This window comes from Periophthalmus magnuspinnatus, chromosome 11 (assembly GCF_009829125.3).
Source record: "Periophthalmus magnuspinnatus isolate fPerMag1 chromosome 11, fPerMag1.2.pri, whole genome shotgun sequence".
NCBI classification, from domain to species: Eukaryota; Metazoa; Chordata; class Actinopteri; order Gobiiformes; family Gobiidae; genus Periophthalmus; species Periophthalmus magnuspinnatus.
In genome coordinates, this window is record NC_047136.2 from 32,118,681 (window position 1) to 32,128,757 (window position 10,077).

At 43.9% G+C, this 10,077-nt stretch overlaps 1 pseudogene; it reads right to left on the minus strand.

The window, feature by feature from the left end:
* Positions 1-5,842: 5,842 nt before the first annotated feature.
* Positions 5,843-6,756, minus strand: LOC117393370 (uncharacterized; annotated as a pseudogene).
* Between the last annotated feature and the right edge of the window lie 3,321 nt (positions 6,757-10,077).

Consider the following 10,077-nt stretch of genomic DNA (forward strand, 5'->3'; position numbering starts at 1 on the left):
CCTGGGTCTTCCCCGGGGCCTCCTCCTGGTGGGACATGCCCAGAACACCTTCCCAGAGAAGCATCTGGGAGGCGTCCAGGAGGCATCCTGAGCAGATGCCCGAGCCACCTCAGCTGGCTCCTCTCGACATGTAGGAGCAGCGGCTCTACTCCGAGCTCCTCCTGTGTGACTGAGCTCCTCACCCTATCCCTAAGGGTGCGCCCGGCCACTCTGCGGAGGAAGCCCATTTCGGCCACTTGTATCCGCGACCTTGTCCTGTCGGTCATTACCCAAAGCTAAGGACCATAGGTGAGGGTAGGAATGTAGATTGACTGGTAAATCGAGAGCTTTGCCTTTGGACTCAGCTCCTTCTTCACCACAACGGACCAATACAGCGACCGCATCACTGCAGACGCTGCACTGATCCGCCTGTCAATCTCACGCTCCATCCTTCCCTCAGTCGTGAACAAGACCCCGAGATACTTGAACTCCTCCACTTGGGGCAAAGGCTCTCCACCCACTCGGAGAGGACAAACCACCTTTTTCTGGTTGAGAACCATAACCTCGGATTTGAAGGAGCTGATTCTCATCCCAGCCGCTTCACACTCGGCTGCAAACCGCCCCAGTGCCTGCTGCAGGTCCTGGCTCGAAGAAGCATCAGGACAACATCATCTGCAAACAGCAGAGATGAAATCCTGTGGTTCCCAAACCAGGCCCCCTCCGGCCCCTGGCTGCGCCTAGAAATTCTGTCCATAAATATAATGAACAGAACCGGTGACAAAGGGCAGCCCTGGCGGAGTCCAACATGCACTGGGAACAGGTCTGGCTTACTGCCGGCAATGAACACAGCTCCTGCTCCGGTCATACAGGGACCGGACAGCCCTTAGCAAAGAGCCCCGGACCCCATACTCCCAGAGCACCCCCCAAAGGACACCACGAGGGACACGGTCGAATGCCTTTTCCAGGTCCACAAAACACATGTGGACTGGTTGGGCAAACTTCTATGAGCCCTCGAGGACCCGATGGAGAGTATAGAGCTGGTGCAGTATTCCACACCCTCAGATCTACAGGCAGCTCCTCCAGGTCCCCCCCACCAGGCCCCGTACAATGGGGGACCGAGTCTTCTCTTCAGCTGCACCACAACTGTGGAATTGGCTCCCTGCCCAGCTGAGAGCCGCACAGAGCCTGGACTTTTTTAAAGTTAAAGAACTTTTTATTTAGAAAAGCTTACTGCTGATGTTTTTATTTTTAGCAATTAGTACTTTAATCTTCTTCTGGGATTTTGTTTAATGAAGAGTGCATTATAAATAGAATTTATAATAATAATAATAATAATAATAATATAATAATAATAATACTTATTATTATTATTATTATTATTATTATTATTATTATTATTATTATTATTATTGCTGCTCCTACTGGATCCGACCACCATTGTGGAAAATGGTAGGAGTCTGTATACCTCTGGATCTGAATCTCATCAAGAAGAACTGAGGGAGGAAAATCTGAAAACCAGCAAGAACTGAAGTGGCTCAATAAAAAGAGCCACAGCGCCATCTGATGTGCGAAAAAAGGCAGTGCTTTGTAATTCCCACATTTGAAGCGTTTATCTCCTAACTTGACAAAGGCAAATACAATGTTAAATTTTGATACTTTTTGTACTGAATCTTGTTCAACAGAAACAAGTTTTTTTTCTAGCTGTTTTTATTTGTATATTTTGTTTGCTCAAATTATGAACGTTAATGATAAACACATTTTCAGGTGTCGCATAATAAGAAAAACAAAACAATAACAATATTTAATTCCTGTTAAAAAATGTACTGGAGTAAAAAGTACAGATATTTCCTCTCAAATGTAGTGAAGTAGAAGTAAAAAGCATCTACTTTAAAAATGTACTTAAGTGAAGTACAAATGCCTAAAATTTGTACTTAAAAGTAAAGTACTGTACGGTACTTATTATTTTGTGAATTAATACAAATATGTACCCAGTGTTGAAAAGTAACAAAGTATTGTAATTTCAACATTCCTACAACACTGTTTTATCAAAAGTGAAACAAGAGCCATGTCAGCATTTTTTCCCAAGTAAGTAGACCTACAAACTGATCAGCATCCGGGGGTAAAATCCATGCTTCCTTTAAGGTCTATAGGCTGTGTTCTGTGCATCAGGCCTCCTTAACTCACCGTCTTTGTATGCGGTGCACTCATTCCTGGAGAGTCCGTGTTGTCTACATGGATGCTATCGCTCACACCCAATGAGGGTGAAAGGATGCAGGAATGCATCAGATCGTAAAAGAAAACAGGGGTCAGTCTAGTATCAGTGGGTGGGCAGTCCCTGGTAAAAACGTAGTCAGTGCGAGAGGCTCTGGTGCCATCACCACTGATCCAGGTGATGCCCTCCTCTCTAGGATTCATGGCTTTAAAACAGTCCTGTAGTTTAAAACCCCTACATAAACCCTGCAATAAAACTGATGTTTTGTCCAGTTTAAAATCCCCTGCTCTATTCCTGTCTTTTTTTAAATGAAAATGCAATTAAAATCACTTGCTAAAATAAAAGGAATTCTGGCTAGCATGTGGGACTGCAGGTCTTTTAAAAAATACCACTCGTGTTTGTCATTAAAGCTATAAATATTTAGGATCTTAAAATCCTGTCCGGTCAAACTCAGGTGTATTAAAAGTGCCCGTCTCTCACCACAGTGCTGCCCTTTACTGTCATTTGACCCGCTCCATACAGACGGGTGTGGCCACATCTCCTCCCAATCCTTGTAGTGATTTAAAAACAGCAGAGAACACTCTTGCAATAAAATCTGAGTTAAAAGAGTTGAGATAGGATAAAATACTTTAAGCTCTAGCTCTAGACTTCGCAATCCTCACATTGGTAGAGAGTGTGATTGTCATGAGTATGGTTAAAGAAGGGTATGACATTTAAAAGACTAAAATACTAACAATAAAACAGAGTAAAACACATGTAAAATACAGTTACAAAAGGCAATTATTCTGGACCTTGTGAACTTGGCTTTGCCTTCTCTCTCAGGGGTGAGTGAGAAGGGGCTTTAGCCTTGTTCCTCCTTGGCCTCTGAGAGGCATAGTTCGTGGGGTTGATTGCAATGCAATTGAGAAAAATGGGACCTCTTTGGGTCAGTCGGAGGGGAAGATTCTGGGCTCCTCCACAGAGTCACTGTCTGAGAGAATCCCAACTTCCCCCCTCTTCTCTGAGAGTAGGTTACTCTCAGAAGACGACTCTGACAAGGGCCTCTTGGGGTACTGGGCGTGGTTGAGGAGGTTGTCCAGGCATTTGTTTAGGGGGTCCAGGGGGCCGCCTCTCCCCTTTGCCTCCACTGTTTCCATCTCAGTTTTGACCTCCGGGGGGAGGACCTCCCCCTCCTGCTTGGGTTCTGTTTGGGTTCTTCTGCAAGGGTTCCTGCTTCACCTCCTCCTCTGGAGTGGGCAGGACTATCTCACGCCCCTGCTCTCCCTCCTGGCTCTCTATGGGAGGAGCCTCTGCAGGTCCCTGTCAGCTTTTCCCGGAGGCACACAGCAAATAAAAATCCAGTAGGCTCAAGTAGATCCATAAACCAGGTTCTTTATTTCGGCACAGGCATCATTCAAACTGATTCAACACAATCTCCTGATTTTACATCTCCAGATTTTACATCTCCAGAATGGGCTCTATATACTAGTAGCACACGTCACATTCTCTTAATAATTAGCTTGGAATATACAGACATGAACATGTTATCTGGGTTCAATGAAGACAAAGTCAGCATTCTGATCTGGTCTTTCTTAAGAAACACACGTCTTGCACGTCTTGGTACAAAATGTACATAGTATAACACTTCCACGTCCATGTATGTTCCAAGTACATTATGACATAATCGTGCCACACTGGCACCCACGAAAACATACAGGTCAAAGTATAATATATCATATATATTAATCTCACAATTCCCCCTTTTGATCACATCTCACATGTGAACACAAAACCAAAATTAAAGAGCAAGACACTACTTTCACATTTTTAGCTAATTCCATGGACAAAGACTTAAGGTGGTTTAGAGCCTTAGTAATACTCCCATCAGGAGAGGTATTATTTAGCATATAAGTACAGCATTCTGCTTCAAACTTGCTACATATTTATGTTTCTTTGGCAAGCAACATATCTAGAGCAATCCTTTGGGTTTGGGTTTAGATTGATAAGACAATGACCTCTTAAATGCATGATTGTTTCTTGAGTTAACTCTGTATGAATTTAATTTGTTTTAAATTTAGTGAATTTGCTACACCTTATAGTGAATAGAATAATTAACATAATTATTGTACAAACACCTGACCATGTTTTTGATAGAATGGCATACAAACGTAAATTTGCACATTGCAACCACCAAATATCTGCACGAGTGGTAGTGTGTTCAGTTAAAAGCAAATTCTTCATAATTATCAGAAGATAAAGTCTAATAACAGAAATTGTTAGTAAAACTTTCTATTTCATTTTTATCATTACTTCTTGTGTCTATATGTATAACTGCATCTTTAAGGAAACAAGTAGCCATTCCCATAGTCCAAGATGGTACATACACATAGGTACATCTTTTAAAGCTACTACGGGTAATTTATTATGTAAGTGATAGCATTCATCAGTTTTATCAAATGATTTTTAGTGAAGAGTTTAAGTATACAGGTCAGGTCCTTTTCATTAGAATATGGTATTGATGTAGTTTTTAATTGTAGTCTAACTGCAGAACATATGCAATCTTCCGTGGTTAAGGTATGAGCAGTATACTGTAACCATTTTAGCCAAGTATTTTCATTCATTTCATGTTTCAATTTTGTTTGTTTTAATTTGTTTCAATGTTTATTGCTTTGATTAAATCATTTTCTGGAGCAGGTTTATAGGTTTCAAAATTGTTGTTTAGATGTAGCCTTCAAAATGTAACTTTATTTTCTATTGCATGGTACAGAAACTATATTATCGCGAACTATATTGCAGAGTCATAAAATGTTGGATTTTTAATAGATAATATTAAAGGATTACATCATTTATTAATTAGTAATTGATTTGCACCCTCTACAATGTTTTAGGTTCGCTTGATAAGCATAATTTTCCTAATTTTTTGTTAAAGTAATTCTCTGTTGTAAGTCAATTTCAAAAGTACCTTTCTCTTTATTATATTGTCCATTGGTGCTGGTTATAACTCTGGCGATCTCTATAACTTTATCATCGTAAACATTATTTTTGGTCAGACATGTGTCCTTACAGACAATTTGTACATTTAATGCATGATCTATAGCAGGTACATCCCGCCTACATCAAACAGTATGTTGCAAGTTTGTCCCTTATAACAATATTTTACAAGTTTTGGTGTCCCTCTGTTTACTCTTTTCAGTGCCCATTGTCTCTTACCTGTATTATTGGTTTGCCAACTTGGTTTTATCGAGGCTTGTCATTTTGATTGTTGGCTGTCCGAGGCCATTCTCAATACTACATGGATAAGGGGAATGTACCAACACTCTAGAACAATAGAAATGAGCATTATTAGCATAATCAAGAATACACATGGAAACATTTTTCAAAAAATATGGCCTATACTCTCCTTTTCCTTCGTCTTCTTCTCTTTTCCTTCGTCTTCTTCTCCCTTTTTTCTCCTCCTTCTCCGGAGCCCCAGTGGTAGCAGGTGGTCGGGGTTGCTCCTCAGGGTCACCGTGTCCAGTGATGTCCGGATTTGATAAACTTTCTTCATCCTTCGCAAGTTTTCTCTTGACAGTAGCATTTACTCAATCACAACTCCTTGACTTATGCCTTGTGGAATCCCAAATCGTGGAAAAACATCAGCAGTTAGGTGTTTGACTGCTTTCTTCTTTAAGTTCAGTTTGGTATTTCTGCAATTGCAACTTCACAGTAGCTAGTCCCAACTTTTTTCTGTTCTTCAGTCTCCTTCTTTGTGGGAGGTGGTGGTAATGTTTGTTTGGGCTCCTCACTGAAGCAAGGGAAGGGCAGCTAAATCTCCAGGCGGCCATTGCTGGCTTTCACATATCTCTGAGCCTCCTCGGACACTTGTTGCACAGTGCTGTGCACGGTCACATTGAACTGGTCGATGACGTAAATAAACATATCTACAACAGACTCAAAGACAGGGTTCAGCTGTTCCATATCCAGGGTGGACACTCGGTCTGCAATGTCCTTCACAGCGGTCACCACTCATCTGTATGCTGCGTTCACATTGGCCAAAAGACCATCCAGATAGCCAGACTTGATGGAATCGACAAACTCTTGAGTTTTGTCTACAACCGCTTTCAGGGTCTCGCTGATCTTGACCAGCGTAGTATCCAGGCTCTCCATGTTGTTCACGAAGTCCACATTTAGTCAGAGATGCCTTTGCCAGTTGTTTTGACATTGTCGATGATTTGACCAACGGTCATCACATGTCCGATTGGCATGCGCAGCTCCATGGTGCTAAAGGTGTCCACAAAAACATTGTAGTAGTACTCCATGCTGTCATAGACAACTTGGATGGTGGTGCGAAGAACATTAGCAATGCTGGTGGTCAGATCCTTCAGAACAACAGGCAGGGTGGTCGTCTCCTCAGAGCCAGGAAGACGGAACTGGGTCTCCCTGAGCACTTTGATGGCAGCATCCAGGAAAGCTTGGACATTTGTCTGGAACTCAACAATGAAGTTGCGGAAAAAGATGGAGAGCTGGCTGAGCTGGACGTAGTAGTTGTTGGCAGTGTTGTAGGCCTCATTGATTCTGGCCACAATAGTGTCTCTCCACTCCAGCATATTGCTTATCAGTAGGTTGTTATCAGTGAAGCTTTACAGAGAGGACAGGACAGTGGGGGACTTGAACTCAAACAGCATAGCTTTGGGGCCTCCATGTTGTAGGCCACCTGAAGAGTCATCCTATCACTGTCTTTGGGAGTGGAACACAGTACCAGGATGTCAACATCAGCATCTGTGTTGTCTTTAATCCAGCTTCGTGACCTTTGCTTTTCTTTGATGTTTTACTGCTAGTTATTTCTTCAAGAGTTGGATATATTCCCACAGCAGGTTCTCTCAGAAGTTCTTCCTTTAAGATCACCCCCTTCTCCTTGTAGTAGTAATCATTTCTTGATTATGTGTGATTGAATGATGGACTGGTTTTCTCGAGCCTTCTTTGGATCTGTTTCTTCGTGAAGTGCCTTATTTTTCCAGAACTCTACTAATTGGTTTAATGTGATTTAATTGGGACATTGTGATATTTTAGTATTTTGTTAAATTACCTTCTCAGCTGCTGTATAAAAATTTGGATATTGCTTTGATTGTATTCAAGACGTCAAGTCTATGATTGAAGAAAAGAACAACAAGGCCAGTTACGTCGCCCGGACTGGCGTTACCGGGGCCCCACCCTGGAGCCAGGCCTGGGGTGGGTGCTCGGCAGCGAGCGCCTGGTGACTGGGCCTTTCCCCACGGGGCCCGGTCGGGCCCAGCCCGAAGAAACGACGTGGGGCCGTCCTCCCGTGGACCCACCACCTGCGAGAGGAGCCATGAGAGGCGGGTGCAGAGAGATCTGGGCGGCAGACCTCGACGACCAGATCTCCGGACATGGAGACTAGCTCTGGGGACATGGAATGTCACCTCGCTGGGGGGAAGGAGCCTGAGCTTGTGCGGGAGGTTGAGCGTTACCAGCTAGATATAGTCGGCCTCACCTCCACGCACAGCTTGGGCTCTGGAACCCAAATTCTTGAGAGGGGTTGGACTCTCCATTTCTCTGGCGTTGCCCGCGGGGAGCGGCGGTGAGCTGGTGCGGGCTTGCTCATTGCCCCACAGCTCAGCCGCCACGTGTTGGAGTTCACCCCGGTGGACGAGAGGGTCACGTCCCTGGGCCTCCGGGTCGGGGACAGGTCTCTCACTGTTGTGTCGGCCTACGGGCCTGTCAAATCACCGCAGTGGTAGAGCAACTTTAACAACTTTTACCTGAGGGAGAGACACCCGATGACCCGTATTGATAACCCCTTTAAAACCCTTTTACCTCCCAAGGTTGGACCAGGACCAGCCCAGAAAAGTGTACAAGAGTGTGAAGACCTACCTTACAAAGATCCGGTCTCCTGCGAGTCGAGCTATCAACTACTAAACTTTTTGATCTAGTTAAAAGTAGAGGAGATCAAGTGTGGAGACAAAAATGAGGTGTAGTCAGTAAATGCCTTTTTTGTGTGTTTATTGCCAAGCAAAATTCAACAGAGGGTTCAAATTGAGGTACGTTCAATGTGACCTGGATCAGTGAGAGATTTTAGCTACTGTCTCAATGGTAGACAGGCGGGTCCCACTTCTAGTCCAGACTTGTCAGGTATCGAACGACCTACACCCATTCAGTCGAGGGTACAAATTGAGGTACACATTCAATATGGTCCTGGATTGGTGAGAGATTTTAGCAACTGTCTCAATGGTAGACAGGCGGGTCCAACCTCTACTCCAGGTTTCCAAAAATTGAACGGCCTACACCCAATCGGTGGCAAGCACGTGAGGTGACAAGATGGGTGAGAGACGTATTGTCTCCACGTCAAAAAGACCTCAGAGAAGCATCAGTGAGTGAGAAACGTAATGTCTCCACGTCAGAGAGATCTCCGTAGCTTGCAGACTGAGCACAGCTTATATACAGTTACAAGGGACTTTCCAAATCTCAAGAACCAATCAGTGTTTGACAGCAAGCATGGCCTGACCACGAGGTACTTCCCCTTATTACAAATATGGTCTGTTCCTGTGCACTCAGCGAACTGTAAAGTTGCACTTGCGCAGATGTGCCTTGAACTTGTCTTAAACTCAACTGAACTTTTGAACTTTGTTTTAACTTTAATTTAGAGCAAATTTAAGCTTTTAATTCAATGTCAGTTATACCCAGCCCAGTTCATACTGTCAAACATTGATCTTACAATCATCACTTTGTTATTACAAGCATAAGCAAAATTTTAATAAGTATAAAAGTATAAAAAGTTTAAAAGTATAAAAGTAAAAATAAAACAAAAGGCACTTTGGTTATACTATAATGTACCATTAAATCATTTAGCATCAAATTGCTACTTAAATGCATCATAAAATCAAAACAAGCTATAAATGCAGTCCTAAAGATACAATAAAGCAACTTCATAAACTAGCAACATTAGCACATACATAAGGTCCTTTTAGTCAAAACATTCTTTTAACCAATTGAGTAACTTAGGCACCTTTAATAATCATAATATCATAAGCGTATTAAATAAAAGAATAAAGCAAAGCTGATCAAATACACATTTAACAGATGAGCCTAAATTTAGCAGGTTGGTATGAGTAGATCGGTAAATCAGTCATATTTACTTCATAACCCTTGCACAACATTCTAATTAGTTACCTTAAACATTATCAGGGCAGTGTGACGTCACGTTCACGCACCCTTTGGCGACCCCTGCTGGGATCCTTCAACAGGGCCAAACAGCAGTGCAGAGTACCCGGCCTTCTTGGAGTCCCTGGGAGGGGTACTAGACAGTGCACCAACTGCGTTGTTCTCCTGGGGGACTTCAATGCCCAATGCCCATGTGGGTAATGACAGTGACACTTGGAGGGGCGTGATTGGGAGGAACGGCCTCCCTGATCTGAACCCGAGTGGTGTTTTGTTATTGGACTTCTGTGCTAGTCACAGTTTGTCCATAACAAACACCATGTTCGAGCACAAGGGTGTCCATCGGTGCACGTGGCACCAGGACACTCTACGTCGGAGGTAGATGATCGACTTTGTTGTCGTGTCATCTGACCTCCGACCACGTGTCTTGGACACTCGGGTGAAGAGAGGGGCTGAGCTGTCAACTGATCACCACCTGGTGGTGAGTTGGATCCGCTGGCGGAGGAGAAAGCCGAACAGACCTGGCAGGCCCAAACGCATCGTGAGGGTCTGCTGGGAACATCTGGCGGAGCCCTCTGTCAGAGGGGTCTTCAACTCCCACCTCCGGGAGAGCTTCTCCTTGATCCCGGGGGAGGCTGGGGACATGGACTCTGAGTGGGCCATGTTCTCCACCTCTATTGTCGATGCGGCTGCTCGTAGTTGTGGTCGTAAGGTCTGTGGTGCTTGTCGCGGCGGCAATCCCCGAACCCGGT